The 19,773-nt window shown below is 39.2% G+C and overlaps 1 protein-coding gene across 4 annotated transcripts in view; it reads right to left on the minus strand.

The window, feature by feature from the left end:
• PREX2 (phosphatidylinositol-3,4,5-trisphosphate dependent Rac exchange factor 2) overlaps positions 1-19,773 on the minus strand; it is a 284,434-nt gene that overhangs the window by 244,041 nt on the left and 20,620 nt on the right. Inside the window, exon 1 of one of the 4 annotated variants that reach the window (XM_063612655.1) lies at positions 9,550-9,577. The exons of the other annotated variants lie outside the window; for them this stretch is intronic. The gene's annotated coding sequence lies outside the window, so the exon portion shown is untranslated. Of the gene's footprint in view, positions 1-9,549; positions 9,578-19,773 lie in introns of those variants that run through there. 4 annotated transcript variants of the gene reach the window in all.

A 19,773-nucleotide genomic window follows, 5' to 3' on the forward strand; every position in this document is an offset into this window, starting at 1 on the left:
AATATAAACGTCCTGAATTATACTAAAACCATGTAGAACGCCTTAGCATAAAACGTCTTATAGGATCTAACCCCTGCCTCCTCTCCAAGTATATTTCTTGGATTTCATATTCCCCCTGGATTTTACACTGCCTGGCATACAGCACTAGGTCAATAAATATGTGTTAACTCATTGCCCGGACCTCATAGTGAAGTCATTCTGAAAATTTAGTCAGGAAAACTGGTTATTGATAAAATTCTTAAAGACCAGGTCAAATATGTTTCTCTGATTCTCCCATGGAATCTAGCAAAGGACTAGATTCATAACATATTATATAGATGCTTAACAAGGCTGTTTAATTCGTAGGATATAACTTTCCTCCACTGTTCTTTTATGAATTCATTTTTTTTGCAACAATTGTTTACTACTATGGGAGAATAAATAAGCAGCTATATCATTGTCTTCAAGTACAAGGAATCTATTTAAGATATAACAAAACAGTTGACATCAAAAGGCTGCAATCACTGAAAGAACCCCCATCTTCTCTTCTCTATCCCCAAAGTTAGAATAGACAGTAACAACACAATATTAAGGTGATTCCAACTGAGGTTTTGTTATACTGTCCATGCCAGTGTGAAATGCCTGTCAAACGCAAACAAGATGACTCTTGGGCTGGACTAATATAAGCTGTCGCTTCTTAAGTGTTAGCTGTGATCTCAGCCAGCCCACCAGCTGATGACCAGTGGGACACATTTCTGAGAATTAAGTTTAGCCTATGACCTCGGACCAGAACAAAACATAGCCTGGCTTCCATTAGATGTATGCTTTAACCAATGGAATCTCCTAGGACCAGATAACAGTAAACATGTAATAATCATTTTAAAGTTACATATAATTATTATGCATCATCCCTGCAAAATTTACTTTTTAAAATATTATCTCTCAGCTATTTATCTGCCTATAGTTGCTCCAGTTATTGACTCCAATCACTTCTCTCTTCAATTACCAGTGTTATTAATGATGAGAACTTCATCTGCCTGTTTACAAACATTCAACCTATCCTTCAAATCCTAGATCAAAGCCCACTTTCTCTATGAAGATTTCTTCCAATCATTTGGCTCATATATTTTTTTCCTAATTAGATTGCCAATAGAACGTATTGGATAGAATGCTTGACATTTAATATTTATATGTGGTGGGTATTCCCATGGTGATTGGCCCTGGATAAAATACTCAATAAATAGTTAATGGACTGAAGTAATATTGTAAGGCTAGGGGCTGTGGCTCACGCCTGTAATCCCAGCACTTTGGGAGGCTGAGGCAGGTAGATCATCTGAGGTTAGGAGTTTGATACCAGCCTGGCCAACATGGTGAAACCCCATCTCTACCAAAAATACAAAAATTAGCTGGGCAGTAGCAGCAGGCACCTGTAATCCCTGCTACTTAGGAGGCTGAGGCAAGAGAATTGCTTGAGCCTGGGAGGTGGAGGTTGTGGTGAGCTGAGACCACACCACTGTACTCCAGTCTGGGCAACAGAGTGAGACCCTGTCTCAAAAAAAAAAAAAGAAAAAAAAAAAGACTGAAGTAATATTGTAAAATTTTTAAAAGTAGTTGCAAGACGTAGTATTCTTTCAAAGAAACTAGAATTATAACTACAAATTTGACATTTCTTCTTCAGTCATCTTATGATTTCCAAATGGATGCTATTATCTGGAAAAGAGACACAGTTTAATAAAACATCCTGTGAGTATAGTCAGATGATACAATTGAAGCAAGGTTTTAACTTAAGAAAACTATTTATATTTCAAAGAAACAGACACAAATTCTTAGAAAATAGAAGACCACTTATAAATACATCTAAATCTAGAGCCATTTAAAATAACCATTTCTTCATCATTTAAAAAATAAGAACATTTTGAAATCTGCTTACAAACATAAGCCAAGGATAGTTTCAAGTGGTTCAAGTTCTAAAATAAGCAGTTCATAATCTTCAAATGTCTATTTTTTAAGTAAAAAATGCAATTTCTAATAATCTTAGAATTTCCCATTGAATTATGTTCAGCTGAAGTTTTTCCTTAAAAATTATTAACTACATTTTCCCTGTTTTTGTTGGGTACTAGTTATGACCCCCTACACCCTCTGAAAGAACAAAGCTTCGTTCCTCTAACAAGAAGACAGTTCCTATTACGTTCAGATGAATAACTCAAACTAAAGGAATCTGCACCGTTGCTACAGAGGCTATAGAAATTAAGCTTTTGCCTGCTTCTAAGTCACGGTGCCAATATTCAGATCCTATAGTCATAATGCCATTGACAATGATGTTTCTTGCAACACACTGCACTGTTTTAAGAATGCCTAAACCACTGTATGCTGTACTAGAACATTAAAGGAGAAATCTGTGTCTTAAAAATCACTTACAATTCCTTAGTCTCACTTTTTTTTAAAAGGTTCAATATCTGATCAAGTCAGATTTTAAGTAATATCCCATAGAATTATAAAATGCTCTATTTCTCTAAGTTCTTAAATGCTTCTCAGCCTAAATGCTCGTTGAATGAGTAAATACTAAAGAAATGTTCATTACACTTCTCAACTGAGACTAATTAATACATACAAATTAGACATTTATCCATGAAAATAGAGAAAAACCAGAATGTTAAGTTGATTAGGGGGTTGTGTCTTAACAAATGGTCAATCTATGACAGACATCATACTACCCATATCCTTGCAGAACCACAGAGATAGCAAGAAAAGTGAGCAGACGTCCTTGATTGAACCTTAAGACCAATATGGCATTCCAGCACTCGTATCTTAGCTTTGGCTTCACAGAAGAGCGGTGTACTCCAGACAAAGAGCAAGTGTAGGCCAACACAGGACTGTCCACAGGAAAGACCAGAGTCCTTCACTGAGGGAATCTACATGCTCCCTCTTCAGCACTTAATGCGTTGCTTGGGCTATCTTTTCAGTACCTCTGTCTTGACTAGAGCTCACGTGAACAAGGATGAAAAACAGTGAAGATAGTATAATTTGTGATAAAGGTTAAATGACTTCTATGATTTAAAAATTGAGAAGGATTCCTGTTTAAAAATATAGGTTTATTAGGTTATTTTTTGGAACATCAAATATCCTGACTGTACTGGGGCCACATTCCTGGCTGGCACCAATTGGCTAAAGCTTATATCATGTTTTCATCCATATAGTAACATATCATATAAATTGCTTAGCTTTTTCTTTTTCTTTCTTTTTTTTTTTTTGAGATGGAGTCTCGCTCTGTTGCCCAGGCTGGAATGCAGTGGCACCATCTCTGCTCACTGCAAGCTCCACCTCCCGGGTTCACGCCAGTCTCCTGCCTCAGCCTCCCAAGTAGCTGGGACTACAGGCGCCCGCCACCATGTCCAGCTAATTTTTTGTATTTTTAGTAGAGACAGAGTTTCACCGTGGTCTCGATCTCCTGACCTCGTGATCCACCCACCTCGGCATCCCAAAGTGCTGAGATTACAACTGTGAGCCACCATGCCCGGCCAATGATGTTCTTTTTTAAAACATCTTTAAGTTTGGTTTTAGTGAATTCTAAATTGCAACACAAGACATTATCTCTATTAGTACTGACAAGAGCCAAAAAGAGTCCTAGAGATCATCTGAAGCTCTTGGCCTTACTGTTACTCTCTGCCCCAGGTAGCTGGCACTGTGTTCTTCAACTCCATAAGGTTCTTGAAAGGCAGGCACCATGCTGGGTGCCAGTAACTCATAATCAAGCCCCTGCCATTAGAAGTTCACTATATGATGGAAGTGATACACATGTAAATCTATGGCTTAAACCCAATGAGATAAATCTCCATGAAAGTGTTACAGAGGGCTCAGAGGCCAATCCAGCTAAGATGTCTACATGTAGCAAGCAAGCACGTCACTTGTACGTAGACAAGCCACTTGTAGCCAAGCCACCTGTAGACAGGATGCCTGTGGACAAGATGTATGCATGGATGGAGCAGCCCTACGCTCCTGGCATGCCCAGGCAATGTAGTGTACTGGCCAAAAGCAGGAACTCCATCACAAGACTTCTTCAGTTCAAATCCAAGCTCTGCTACTTCCGAGCTGGGTGATTCTGGGAATTTCTCTAATTTCTCTGTACCTGAGTTCCCCATCTATAAGAGTGCCTACTCTCTGGGATTACGGTGGAGATTAAAAGAATTTATATATACATACTGTGCCTTGTATATAAAATCATTTTCATCAGTATAACCTGATTATCCCAAAAGAGAGAGTAGAAAGGCATATTAATTTTTCCCCCATTTTTCCTGTCTCCAACCAAAAGAAAGATTACGAAAACCAACTTTTCTCTCAAAACGCTTTTGCCAATCAAGTGAAATTAACCTTGAACTTCCATCTCCCAAGTGACGGCTGGCCTGAGGTCTTTCTACATCTATGTGTGGCTTCCTATTCATAAAGTTTCCTCAAAGCTTCAATTAGATCTATGTTCCCTGCTAGAAACCACATGGTCTGATAATAGAATTAAAGGGACACCACTCTGGATAGCTCTGGTGGGGAACACAGGTCGCTTGCATGGATGGAGCAGCCCCGTCACCCACAGGGAAACAGTTGCCCCTAGGACCAGCCAAGCCCAATGGCCTGCCCAACATCACCCTGGAACTGTCCTCTGCAACTGTGTTTGGCCATGCAGGGAAGAGTATCCTTCTTAGTTCCCTTCCAGCCTACTGTACTCAGCAGCCCTCCTGGGGAGTCTCTCCTCTGAGTTCAGGATTCACCGGCTGCCCCACTTAACAATGAGAGCTTGGTGTCCCAGAACAAACGATCATTTTCCTATCTCTGACAACAAGAAAAATTAAGTGCACGGTAAATCATCACACTCACAGCTCTAATATTTACATTTAGACCAAAGAGAACTACCTTTTCAATATTTCATTAGGTTTTTAAAAAGAAAACTTGGGTAAAATCCACTGCAACTATATTAGCATCAATGTTAAGTATAATCTAAAAATTGCTTGTGTCAAAATTAAGACAAATATGGTCATTGAAATTAAATATTACATTATATCAAAAAATTTAGAAGAAACAATCCTTAAATAGAGAAAAATCAAATTTCCCACGAAGCTACTTCTTTACCAAAAGCATCCCCTTTATTTTCATCCCTCTAAATTGAAATCTGTTAATTAGGTTGGCAGCAAAGCCTACCAAATGCTGATGAGTATTCACGATGCTATTGTGTTTGGCTTTGAAAACAAGTCATGGTTAGGAAATCAACATGGGAAGCATACTTCAAACATCCAAAAGCGTTTTTCTCTGCCTAGCAACTGGCAAGAACTTGGTATGTTTTCTCTGCTTCTATGTCATGTTGCTCTGGTCACTGGAACAACGTAGTTGCTACAAAAGGCAAGAAAAAAAAAAAAAAAAAAACTTGTGCACTTAAGCACAGCCCAAAGTCCTAACAGGGACCCATGCGACTGGGCTGGGTGCCTGGGCTGGCTTCCTTGCCAAGGAAAGGGGAGGTGGTGAGGCCCCCTTCCCCTCTCCATCCTGGTTTCCTCCTCACCCCTCATCGTAGCTAGGACCTTCAGCATTTCCTCTTCTGGGAAGGCTGGGAATTGGCTGTTTTTATGAAATGAACATGACCCAGAAAAGCATTCAGCATGATCAGCTTGTGCATTCGAGAGTCCTCAGCTGTACTTCCCATCATGAAGTGTTTGAGCTCCTGTTTATTAAAGCACAGCTGGAACCGGCAGACATGCAGTCTTCCAGGCTAACAGTAACAGATCTTTGGCACTGAATCGCCACAAGTCCTGGCTTGCATTTCTACCTAGGAAGTTGGAGAAATTCCTTTCTTATAAACTACTAGAAGTAGTTAAATAAATGAACAACTCACAGTAATTATTTTCCTTAATCAGGCACGTACTAATCAAACCACACACACATATATACACATGCATGTATGTATGCACATCACCATGACATTGCGATAACATGCTCTGGATTTCATGCCTAAAACATTAAGTGATAAAGTGCTTTCCTGTTCAATTCAAAAAGCACAGTTCAACAATTATTTATTGAATGCTATGTGCCAGGCACTGAGCTAGCTTCTAAGAAATCAATGTTGAATAAATTATACTCTTTGTTCTTAATGAGTTCATGATCCAGTAGGGGACATGGATGTGTATATGAATACTTGCATGAAAGTGTGCTGCACAAATATTTATTTTCAAGGTTCAGAAGTAGAACAGAAGATGGAGTGATCAGTTCTTTCTGAAGGTAGAAATGGTGATATGGAAAAGCTTTACTAAGAAGCTGACACCTTAGAACGATTCTAAAGAATGGACAGAAATTCAAGTTGGGGAGGAAATGGGGGGTACACTCAACATAGGGAGAATAGCAGGATCAGAGGCACGAGAATACAAATTCCCAGAGTAGTACCAAGCACGGCATTAGATTGATGTGCACTACTATGTGCCAGGCACTGTCCTATGCTCTTTACAGGTATCACCTGAACCTTCACAGCAACCCTATGATGCTGGGACCAATATCATCCCCATCTTACAGATGTGAAAATGGAAGGAGACAGAGATTAAGAACTTCTAGGATCACACAGCTTTGATCCCAGCCATGTGGACCCAGAGTTCACGAAGAGCTCACAACCCTAATCACTACTAAGGAAGCACTCAATAATAACAATAGCTAATGGAGAATCAAAGAGTGGTAAATAAATGAAGAAAACTAAATGCTCAATTCTGGAGCAAAAATTTCATGAAGTCTGGCAGAAGAAAGAGGGCAGGAAGAGGATACTATTGGAAATTTGGGATCCTGGAGGCCCTCATGGGCAGTTTAACTGCTTGGAACTTGCTCTGTGGCCGTTGTGGGTGACTGAACCATATAGAAAGTTCACTATCGTGGCAGAGTTGGGAACTCATCTGAGTCAAGAATGAATGGAGGCAGGAACCTCAATTAGGAGGCTATTCTGATAACCCAGGTGAAAGTGACAGGAGGATGGAGAGATGAAGGAAATGACAAAGTGCTTACATATTCGAACATCACTCAGCCAGCACAGCTGGGCAGTGCAGGGAAGAATCTGCATCTGCAGGTCTGTGGAGCTGGGTCAGCTGGAGGGAGCATTTAATCTCTTTTCATGAAGGCCTTGTGGGGCAGGGCCAAGGTAAAACATAGTTTGTTTCTTTCACCATTGATTCACCATCATCAGTATGCAGATACCAAACAAAGGTTCAGAATCTGTTTTCATTTCAGTAATGTTTGCTTTTGAGGAAGCACACAAACTTAAAATTTTAGAAATTAGCATATCTGCTTAAAAAAATACCACCACCACTATGGCCCATATAAAGTAAATGTTCTGCAAATGTCTTTCAATATTGTGTAAAGGAATCAGGAAAAAGAGATAAAAACTAAAGCTTAACAATGTGGTTCAACTCAATCAAATAAAGATTTGAGGACCTGCATACCGAAATTGAGGTATTCCAAGACATACCACAAAGAAGATGCCAAAGGCCATTCCAGAGCTGAGCATGAGGTCTATTTGAGAGGGTCAGATAATTGAACAAGCAAATATAATGTTAAGGTGGGAAATCATTAATGTCATAGACAAGTCAGGATATTCTATGACGGTTTAAAGGAAACTGTAACCCCATTCCATCTTGAGGGTCAGAAAAAGTTTTATAAAGTAGGCAGTATTTTAGATTGGCTTTGAGAGGCTGTATGCATAAAGAAGGAAATATAAAGGCAAAATACTATCAGCTGTTCTTATACATAAAAATATGTCTACACAAGTGATCAGCAGCTCTCATTAGGCTCTCTACCAAATTCCCAAATGAAATACATATATTTTTTAAATATTTTACCTGTAAACAATGACAATTCTAATACTTGTCAATGTATCTTTTGTTAGTGGTCAAATTCCCTTCCATCCCTTACTATCTGAGGGGGAATCCAGGTATTACAATTGCAAACAGCATGGCAGGCATTATTATTTTCCACGCTTTTAATTTTTTTTTAGAGACAGGGTCTTGCTCTGTTGCCCAGGCTGGAATGCAATGGCATGGATCATAGCTCACTGTAGTCTCAACCTCCTGGGCTCAAGTTATCCTTCCACTTCAGCATCCCAAGCACCTGGGACTATAGGCACACACCACTATACCGGCTATTTTTTTTTTTTTAATTTTTATAGAGACAGGGTCTCACCATGTTGCACAAGCTGCTCTCAAACTCCTGGCCTCAGTGATCCTCCTGCCTCCCAAAGTGTTGGGATTACAGGTGTGAGCCACTGCATGCAGAGGTTATCCACATTTTTAAATCAGGAAATTGGGACAAAGCTATTACATAACTTTCTTGAGGTCACACAGCTAGAAAATGTTGCAGCTGGACTCAAGTTATTTAACTTCTATTTGTTCACCGGTAAAAGGAGAGAGGGGATTAAAACAATCCAACTATCCAAGTCTGTTGTGATGATTAAACCAGATAGCGTGTACAGAGTGCACAGCTGAGCATCAGGCACTAACAAGCACTCAATCCCTGGTATCTGCGATTCTTATGGAAGCCTCTCAATTGAGCAACCAAGTCACTCCCCAGTAGTAAAACCACTAAGAAAACCTCTCAGCACGTAGTTCTTACCTCATGCCGAGGGCTCGCTGGCTTCAGAGCTCCTAAGTGCATGCAGCTCAGGATGCCCGATTAATGCATATTTTAAGGATATCAAGAGTATCTGTATTTTACACTCAGATGTCTTCTAGTGGTGTTAAAGTTCATCGAAGTAAAACTCTGACAGCTCAGGGTATCCCTAACAAGGTAGCACCACCCTTAGCTGAAACACTCCCAGTTACACAGCGAACTTGTCATTCAGACATATTTATTTGGTCTTGTTTAGTTTCCTGTTCACAAGGAAAAGCATTAGAAGGATTATCTCATCACAGAGCTAAACCTACCTCCCTGGACTTCTATCTAGTGGTTACTGTCTCCCCTCTTGCTCTCAGCAACTGTGATGTCTCCTTTACTCAATTAGAGGGTAAATAGCCTGTTTCATTATCTGTTTTGCCTGCAATATTGTTCTCAGACTTTCACTACATTGGTTTCCTTCCTCTGGCCATTCTTTTCTCTGTAACTGTCTCTTTTAAAAGATGGCATCCAGAACAATTGCAATCCCTTGACAGAGTGTGGAGCAGTGCTATCACCCTCCTTTATCCAGGTCTTCCTGACAAGACATTCGCTTCTTCTATCAATGTCATAAGGCTGTTCCCTTATGTTAGGCATTTGTTTGAAACACCCAACATTTTTTCTCAATAACTGTGAACTATAGGACACTGTATTTATGCTTTAAATTTTACTTTCCTATTTTCAGGCTATCACACTTCCTATCAAAAATAATTGTGTTGTTTGCTCCTGTTATTTACCACATTTGCTGCTATTCCATCCAATTGCCCTCTAGATTACTTACACCAGGTTGTTGAATGAACAAAGTGATGAAGAAAGCCACGTACAGTTGTATTAGTCCATTCTCACACTGCTATGAAGAAATACCCAAGACTGGGTAATTTATAAAGGAAACAGGTTTAACTGACTCACAGTTCAGCATGGCTGAGGAGGCCTCAGGAAACACGATCACGGCAGAAGGCAAAGCAAACAGGTCCTTCTTCACATAGCAGCAGCAAGAAATTCAGACTGAAACGAAGGGGGAAGCCCCTTATAAACCATCAGATCTAGTGAGAGCTCACTTACTACCATGAGAACAGTATGGGGGAACCACCCCCATGATTCCATTATCTCCACTTGGTCCCACCTTTGACACATGGGGATTATGACAATTCAAGATGATATTTGGGTGGAGGCACAGCCAAACCATATCAGCAATGTTCTGCAGTACTCTAATGGAGGTTCCCTCCAAGCACTGTTCCCACTTAAACTGTAGCTTCTCTCCTTTAGGAATGGCCAAATGAACTATTTTTTGTTCTGAGAACATGTTGCCGCCCCCACCCCTCTCCATTTTGCATATCCTTTCGTTTATTTTTGGAACATCCAATCCTGTTCTTTGTGCTGCTCAAAAGTCTACCTTTTCTTCAACTCCTATCAATTCCACAAAGGGTTACCAGTCCCAGGTTACTGCAATATTCCAAGTTAAAAAGTAGAGGGGAGACCCTGGGGGAAGGCTAGGCTTCTTAGTTTCTCACAGTGAAAATGGTAACCTACTTCATCCCCACTCTGCCCCTCTCCTCTTTTTTTATTATTATTATTATACTTTAAGTTTTAGGGTACATGTGCACAATGTGCAGGTTTGTTACATATGTATCCATGTGCCCTGTCGGTGTGCTGCACCCATTAACTCGTCATTTAGCATTAGGTATATCTCCTAATGCTGTCCCTCCCCCCCTCCCCCCACCCAACAACAGTCCCTGAAGTGTGATGTTCCCCTTCCTGTGTCCATGAGTTCTCATTGTTCAATTCCCACCTACGAGTGAGAACATGCCCTGTTTGGTTTTTTGTCCTTGCGATAGTTTACTGAGAATGATGGTTTCCAGTTTCATCCATGTCCCTACAAAGGACATGAACTCATCATTTTTTATGGCTGCATAGTATTCCACGGTGTATATGTGCCACATTTTCTTAATCCAGTCTGTCGTTGTTGGACATTTGGGTTGGTTCCAAGTCTTTGCTATTGTGAATAGTGCCGCAATAAACATACGTGTGCATGTGTCTTTATAGCAGCATGATTTATAGTCCTTTGGGTATATACCCAGTAATGGGATGGCTGGGTCAAATGGTATTTCTAGTTCTAGATCCCTGAGGAATCGCCACACTGACTTCCACAATGGTTGAACTAGTTTACAGTCCCACCAACAGTGTAAAAATGTTCCTATTTCTCCACATCCTCTCCAGCACCTGCTGTTTCCTGACTTTTTAATGATTGCCAAACTGGTGTGAGATGGTATTTCATTGTGGTTTTGATTTGCATTTCTCTGATGGCCAGTGATGATGAGCATTTTTTCATATGTTTTTTGGCTGCATAAATGTCTTCTTTTTTTTTTTTTTTGAGACGGAGTCTTGCTCTCTCCCCCAGGCTGGAGTGCAGTGGCGCGATCTCGGCTCACTGCAAGCTCCGCCTCCCGGGTTCACGCCATTCTCCTGCCTCAGCCTCCCGAGTAGCTGGGAATACAGGCACCCGCCACCGCACCCGGCTAATTTTTTGTATTTTTTTAGTAGAGACGGGGTTTCACCGTGTTAGCCAGGATGGTCTCGATCTCCTGACCTTGTGATCCGCCCGCCTCGGCCTCCCAAAGTGAAATGTCTTCTTTTGAGAAGTGTCTGTTCATGTCCTTCGCCCACTTTTTGATGGGGTTGTTTGTTTTTTTATTGTAAATTTGTTTGAGTTCACTGTAGATTCTGGATATTAGCCCTTTGTCAGATGAGTAGGTTGCGAAAATTTTCTCCCATTTTGTAGGTTGCCTGTTCACTCTGATGGCAGTTTCTTTTGCTGTGCAGAAGCTCTTTAGTTTAATTGGATCTCATTTGTCAATTTTGGCTTTCGTTGCCATTGTTATTGTCTACAACTATCTGATCTTTGACAAACCTGACAAAAACAAGCAATGGGATAAGGATTCCCTATTTAATAAATGGTGCTGGGAAAACTGGCTAGCCATATGTAGAAAGCTGAAACTGGATCCCTTCCTTACACCTTATACAAAAATTAATTCAAGATGGATTAAAGACTTACATGTTAGACCTAAAACCATAAAAACCCTAGAGGAAAACCTAGGCAATACCATTCAGGACATAGGCATGGGCAAGGACTTCATGTCTAAAACACCAAAAGCAATGGCAACAAAAGCCCCTCTCCTCTTTACCCAACATGTCCTAAGTTCTGAGCAAAGGGAACTTGCAACTGATTTCTGAATATGCCAAACCTTTCTCAGCTCTGTGCCTTTGTATCACGCTACTCTCTTGCATAGAAAACCTTTTCCACCTCTTTGCTCAAATTCCTATACTTCTTTCAAGTCTCAATTCAAGTTTTATCTGTGCTGTAAAACTTCCTGGAGTCCCCTAAGCAGAAGGAGTTGCTCTGAACCTAGTTTGCTTGTCTATCTATGAGACAGCATATTGTAAGTGTCTGTCTACATGTCTGGTATTGCAGTAGACCATGATCTCCTCCAGGGAAGAGTTAGGTCTGTGAAACTTGAAGTACTCAGAGTAGTATCTGCTCCATGGAAAACACTCAATAAATATTTACTGCATAAATAAATGAATGGGAAGATGTAAAAGATATCATAGTATTTTTTTAAAAGCATGCTAGTAACTAAAGAAGTAAGGATAAATCAAGATAGAAAGTGTATGGCATTTGTTTGTAAACATACATATTTTAAGCTTAGTAGCTGAAAGACTCTTTAATCTTTTATATGTCCTGATTCTTCAGAGTTAACAACCACAAACAAAAACCACAAACCATAAAACCATCTGACATTAATTTGAATTTCCATGTCATTTATTTTTGTCCAAGAGCTACACTTTACCAAAAAAGAGAAAAAAAGAGTCTGGCATTTTGGAGTCAAACTTTTCCATATGATATTGGCATTTAAGTAAGTGTACTGGGATTGAAAATAATCAGACCTGGCTTATTTGGAACAGTTTTTTCATTGCAATTTTTAAAGTAAATAGCCCCAGTGATACACCAAAAAAGCAATGAAAAGGGAAATTCCTCAAGTTGATTAGATGTGAAGAAAATGTAATTTTAGTATTCATTAATTTACCTTACACTAAATGATAGGATAGAGCTCTAAAGACATAACTCAACAAAAGGAGAATAGTGCCCTAAGATGCTTTTCAGTTGTACACACCAACATAATTTATTACTTCTATCCTAACAAGTGATTCACTGAAGCTTAAACCCCTTCAGTATAACAGTACACAGAAACTTCAGCTGTTTATTAGTATCCTGTCTTTTGTCATTGTAAGAAACAAAGTGATTTTCTTTCTCACGCTATTTGCAAAACAATAGCTCTGAGCAGATGAAATATTTTCCAATAAGCTGTTATTAATTCAACAAGAATGTCTAATTGAAAGGACATTTCCTATTTTTTATACCTACATACTGTACTGTAAAGTGCATGATTAATTTAGAACTTCTTTTTAGAGAACCAAGCATATGTGCTGTAAAACTTCTAAGTGATCAATTAGCATATATTTCTTGAATAACTACTCTAAGCTATAAACTCTGTTTACTAGGCATTATCATAAGAATAAATATATACATATATATATATATATATATATATATATATATATATATATGTATAAAACCTAGCCATTATACTCTAGAGTGGCTTACAGGCTACTTATAGAAATAAAACTAACAAGTTCAAAGCAATCATAAAACCATTGAAAAACCACCCAAGAGAAAAGTGTGCACACATTTAGAAGACTGTTAGAAGAACTATCCACAATAGTCGACGACTGGAAACTACCCAAATATCCATCAAGAGTAGAATGGATGAAGCATATTACATTCATATAATGGGATACTACATAGCAATGCTATGTTTTAAGCACAGCTCCAGTCAATAATATGGATAATCCCACAAACATAATAAGTGAAAAGAGTATATAATGGATAAGTCTATTCATATGAAATTTTAAAACCAGACAAAACAATCTATGGTGCTGGAAGTCAAACGGTTGCTACCCTTGGAGAAGGCTGTTGCTGAAAGGGAACACAAGGATGGCTTTTGAGGTGCTGGCAATATTCTGTCCCTTGCTCTGGATGTTAGTTACACAGGTGTAAGGATATGGGGAAAAAAACTCAGTTTCTCCTATGATACTCTCACAACACAGAAGGCTTCTGTAGCCAAATGTGTATGTGCGGGGGGAGAGGAGGGGGGAGTTTTCCCCACACACCAAGTAAGCAATCAATTCTGCAGTGGACACCAGGTGGACAGATAGCGTCAGATTCCACAGGTTGAGGGTTCAGTCCCACAAGACTAACGCACACTTCAGATGCCAATCACATGCCCCAGGTTGTGACCTGTGTTTCTGATCAACCAGCTAAAAACCGGGGTTCCCCTCACGCTTCCTTGGGTATGACTAGTTTGTGAGAGCAGCTAACAGAACTCAGGGAAACACCTACACTTACTGATTTCTTATAAAGAATATTATAAAAGATACAGATAAACAGTCAGAAAGAGATGCATAGGGCAGGTTTGTGTGAGGGGATGCAGAGATTCCATGCCTTTTCTAGGCATGCCACCCTCCAGGAAACTCTACATGTTCAGCTATTCAGAAGCCCCCCAAACCTAGTACTTTGGGGTTTTTGTGGAAGCTTCCTTATGTAGACACAATTGATTAAATCATTGGCCACTAGTGATTAGCTTAACCTTCAATTTCTCTCCCCTCCCCAGAGGTTGAGCGTGGGGCTGAAAAGTCCCAACCCTCTAATCATGCTTTGGCCTTTCCTCTCCTCGTTCTACCCAGGGGATTCCAGCCATCTGTCAAACCAACAGCATACAAAGGTCACTCTGTCACTCCTGGGATTCCAAAAACTGTAGGAGTTGTATGTGAGGAAATGGAGACGAAGGCCAAATATATCTATGTCATTATAAGAAAAAAATCACAATATCACGACAGGTGTGTTTAACTGGTGAAATTTATTAATAATTTACACATGTTCCTGTATGTTGTTTCAGTTATCTGTCACTGCATGTCATAGTTCAGGCTGCTAAAACAAATTACCATCAACTGAGTGGCTTGTAAACAACAGAAATTTATTTCTCACGGTTATGCAAGCTGAAAAGTCCAAGACTGGGGTGCCAGCAGGCTATGGTGAGGACCCTCTTCTGATGATTTCTCCTTATATCCTACTGTAAATGAAAGAGGGGGACAGAGCTCTGTGGAGTTCTTTTTATACGCGTACTAATCCTATTCATAAGGCCCTACCCTCATGAACCAATGGCTTCCCAAGGCCACATCTCCTAATCCCATCACATTGGGGGGTTAGAATTTCAACATATACATTTGTGGGGGACACAAACATTCAATCCATTATATTGCATAACAAACTATGCCACACTTAGTGGCTTACAATAACCATTTATTTTGCTCTTAATTTTGTGAATTAAGAATTTAAGAAGTGTTCAGCTAGACATTCTGCTACATGTGGTACCAGCTGGGGTGCCTGGAGGATCCATTTTTAAGATGGCTCCATCTCTTCATCCCTCACATGTCTAGTGCCTTGGTGTTACCTTGGCTTCTCTCCCTGTGTCTCACTCTCTCTCTCTCTCCCTTCTCTCTCTGTCTCTGTCTCTCTCCCATCTCTCTCTCTCTCTCTGTCTCTCTCTCTCTTTCTCTCAGTGTTCCATATTCCAGGGTCTCTCCACATAGCTGAGGCATCTCACAGCAAGTTGGTCTCAGAATAGCGGCACTGCTTCTATGGCAGCTATCTTCAAGAGAGAGCTATTCTAAAAGCACATTTTCCAAGAGATCCAGGGATAAAAATTTCAAGAACCCTTAAGACCTAGCCTTGGGAGACATTAGTCAATTGCAAGTTTCAGAACTAGCTCAGAATCAAAGAAACGGTGCTGCTACACGAGGGGCAACTGCTGGGGGTTTGGTTCATTAGGAAGACAACTTTGAGGACTAGTTGCAACAGTGTGTTATAACTTCATCAAAAGCTTAAAAGTATAGAAGAATCTATGCATTTTTTTAATCAAAAATGAGTTACTAACCTGGCCAGGCACAGTGACTCACGCCTGTAATCCCAGCACTTTGGGAGGCCAAGGCAGGTGGATCACCTGAGGTCAGGAGTTCGAGACCAGCCTGGCCATCATGGTGAAACCCCGTCTCTACCAAAAATATTTTTAAAAAAAAATAGCCGGGCATGGTAGCACATGCCTGTAGTCCCAGCTACTCGGGAGGCTGAGGCAGGAGAATCACTTGAACCCGAGAAGCGGAGATTCCAGTGAGCTGAGATTGTGCCACTGCACTCCAGTCTTGGCGACAGAGCCAGACTCCATCTCAAAAAAAAAAAAAAAAGAAAAATCAGTTACTATCCTGATAAATATTAAGTATACTAGCTGAAAAAGACATGCTAAAATAGAATACTTAGGCACTGCTTCCCTGCCACACTAGCTATTCATAGTAATATTTGTTTGCTGAATTCTGTTGCTCTCATTTTCTCTTTTGTTCAATGTATTAAGATATTACTATATACTTGGAAATGTAGGCAATAAAAAAAGATACATACTAACATTTGTTTCACTTTAAAAGCACGTATTCACTCATTCATTCTTTAGGTTCACTATAGGCCAGGCATTGCATTAGAAATTAGTTATAGAGAATAAAAATGTGAAAAAGGCCCAGTTCCTGCCTACAGGTACTTATATAACAACACAATGAGTAGGACACACACACACACACACAAAAACCAGGCCGTGTGCAGGTAACATCAGCCGGATCCACTGGTTCATTATAATTTCAAAAGACTAGAGAAGACCATGAACTTTGGTTGGTATTCAGTAGGTCAGGGTGAGCTACAGTTTTGAGAAAGCGAGGGACAAAATAAAAATCATCCATTCACTGGGAAAACTAGTTTCTTAGCAGTGCAGGAAGGCTTGAGAAGAATAATAATAACAGCAGAAGCCAGAGCTCTCCAGAGAGAGGTGCACAAGCCCACACTGAGAGGTGGTATGAGGAACATACAGCAAGGATGGATTCCAGAGCTAATTCTGAGTCACCACAGTCAGGATGCAGCAGAGACTGGAGGTGCACACAAAAACTGTCCATTTTTCTACCTGGTTTTACAACTAACTTAATATCCAATTGTTTATATCCTTACATGAAGAAGGTAATAAAACTGCAAGAGACCAAAGCAATAAATGAATTTGAAACAAAACTATTTCTAAAATGCTATCACTGCATCATCTCTAGGTTAAGAGGACCATCATAACTATTTATTCCAGTAAAAGTTAATAACTTTTTCTTAGTATTAGCTTTGTACAATCAGTTCCAAATAAATTCTCAGAATTTGCATGATAAATAGTAGGAAAATTTTCTCACCCTCATACTTGGCCAATCCAATTATTTTAATCTACCAAAAACAATAAAAATGTCAACTCCCTTTCAGGCATCCTTTGTTATCCCTTACATGGAAAAGTTAGCTCCAAAACGTAATGAACTAGCATATTTCTAGGTAGGATTTTAGCTAATTGATGTCACGTTATAATATATAATACCTATTAAAATATATTTTCAGAACATGAAGAAAGCTCATTAATTTTCACTTTTAAAATCAAGTTTATGAGAATGCTTTTTAAAAACTCTATAGATTTTTCTTTTACTTTTTTCACTCTTTTTTTTTTTTCATAGCAATCATGTTGTTTCTTCTCAACCAAGATACTGGCAAATTGTATCTTGTTAGTCTAAGTCCAAAGCAGTATACCAAGGCACCACTGAAAGAAAAGCTTTCAAACACAAGGTTCCTATAATTCACATTACCTCAAGAAAGCTGTTTATCAGAACACATCAAAGCAATTTTTAGTAATAATTCACTCTTTCTCCAATTTTCAATCTAAGTGAAGAAAGGTATATGGCACATTTTTATAATTCATAGAATATTTTCTTGATTATTTATAGCATATACTACTCTACTTCAGCCAGTAAGATACTTAACACCTAGTATGTAACAGACATATGCTAGGTTCTATAGAATATATCAAGGAAAAAAATGTGCATTAAGTTTTGCAGTAAGTGAAAGGACCTTGAAAGTTAGAACAATTGAACTAGCACTGTTCTTGATGTTAACCCCTAGGTTCCACTTTCACATTTTACATTTAACTCTCGGTATCCATGCATTCTGGGGCTACTGCTAATACAATTGTTCCCAGCTGTAAAATGTCTGACTTGCTTTACTATCAGGCCCAAATATGATAATGTTTTATAAACTGTGATATACCACACCAAAAAAATTATTACAAAACCCACATACATAGTAATGCAAGACCAATAACACTGAAGTGCTAAGATATGTGTTACCAACAATAAAACCTATAGTTAGTAGTGACAAGAACCTATATAGGAAGTGACAAGAAGATAAAATTGGTATGAAACAGACTAGGAAGAGATGTCATTACAGAAAGGTGATGTTTGAATTGGATCCTGAGTATGGATATTCAAGAAGAAAGAAGAAAAGATATTCAAGTATGAATATTCAAGAAGAAAGAAGAGCATACATAAGTAGAGGCATAAAGGCAGGTCAGCAAGATGTTTGATGGATCACTTGAGAACCCTGTAGGAGAGATTCTTCAGGAGTAGCTACAGTAAGTTAATTTGACAGATATGCCAAGGGCCCTTTTTTATAAAAAGGCTCTAAAATGACAAATTGATAAATTAGGATGTTTGAGCATCAAGGAGGCAAAGTTTATGATAAAATGAAATAAAAAGATGAAAACACTTTTAGGAGGATTAATCTGAGCATGTTTGTTGGATGGGTATCAGCCTGCCCATACTTTTATTGCCGTATCACCCCTAAAGTAAAGGAGACTACTTCAGAGAAGAAGCAGGGGAGGCCTGGAGAAAGGGGTATATCTAGTGACACTTAGAAACAGAAATCAACAGGGCATTGAAAATGGCTGAACAAGGGATGAAAGATATGGAGACAAAGATGACACTGAGCCTTCCAGTCCAGGGAGACCAGAGAAGACCAATTATAGAAAAATAGGGGAGGGACAAAGAGGAGTTACATGTCCTCTAAGGGAAAATGATGAATCTAGTTTTGCACATGTTGAGTTTAAGGCAAAAGTGAGACATACAATGGAATGTCCTTATATAGAAGACATGACTTTGGGATTCAAAATCTTCACTGGAGCAATATAATTTAATTTGGCTTAGTAAAGGTAATTGCAGAGGCCATGGTCAGTTGATAAGCTTACTGGAAGGGATTAAAGTAAGTAGAAAGGGATGCAAAGGTAAGAAATGAAAGTTAGAAGAAAAGTAGGTAACTGTAGAGTTTCATCAGTGAACCTAAGGGAGGCCCTACAGGGAGGGAATTTCAAACAAGTAACACTGATGAACAATGCCGGGGAAGTGAAGGGAGCTGAAAACTGGTGACAGAATTAAGAGGTATGGTTAAAAGATAGTCATGGGGAACCTTCAGGAGCCTAGCTTCTTAAAAAAAGGGTCTGAAAGCCAGGTTGCGAAGCAGTTGAATGAGGAAGAGAATGCAGTAAAATCAGCAGTAAATACAACGATGTTGTCAGGGAACCTGAAAGCTTTGGGACAGAATTTACACAGGAGCTGCAAGAGGCAATGAGATTCAGAAGAGGTTTCACATACTTTCAACACAGAATACCTGACAATATCTGATGGCATAAACAGGAAGAAATCAAAGTTACACTTTTGTTCCTTACTCATATGTAGAGGTAATAAGTTTTATGGAGATCACCAATGGGCTTTATTACAGAAATTACTGCAATCAGAAATCAAGGGCGATTACTCATTGAGCCAAAAGTAAAGACACCTGAGCCCCTCACAGCAGTGAACTTTAATTATATCTTTAGACATAAGGGAAAATATGAAAACAAAACAAAACCATTAAGGACATCACATCAAACAAGTGGCTTTACAGAAATCAGTTTCTTGCACTTCAAATCTCCCTTGGCATGCATATGCTTATGTTCACAAATTGGCACTTCGAAAATAATTCTCCATATCTCATCACAACAAAGAACTTTGGAAAATACATCAGTCCTCCATGGGAATTCTCCAAAGACTTTAAAATATTAATTTCTACAACATCCTTATTTCCCAAAGTAG

This window comes from Symphalangus syndactylus, chromosome 11 (assembly GCF_028878055.3).
Source record: "Symphalangus syndactylus isolate Jambi chromosome 11, NHGRI_mSymSyn1-v2.1_pri, whole genome shotgun sequence".
Classification (NCBI taxonomy): Eukaryota; Metazoa; Chordata; class Mammalia; order Primates; family Hylobatidae; genus Symphalangus; species Symphalangus syndactylus.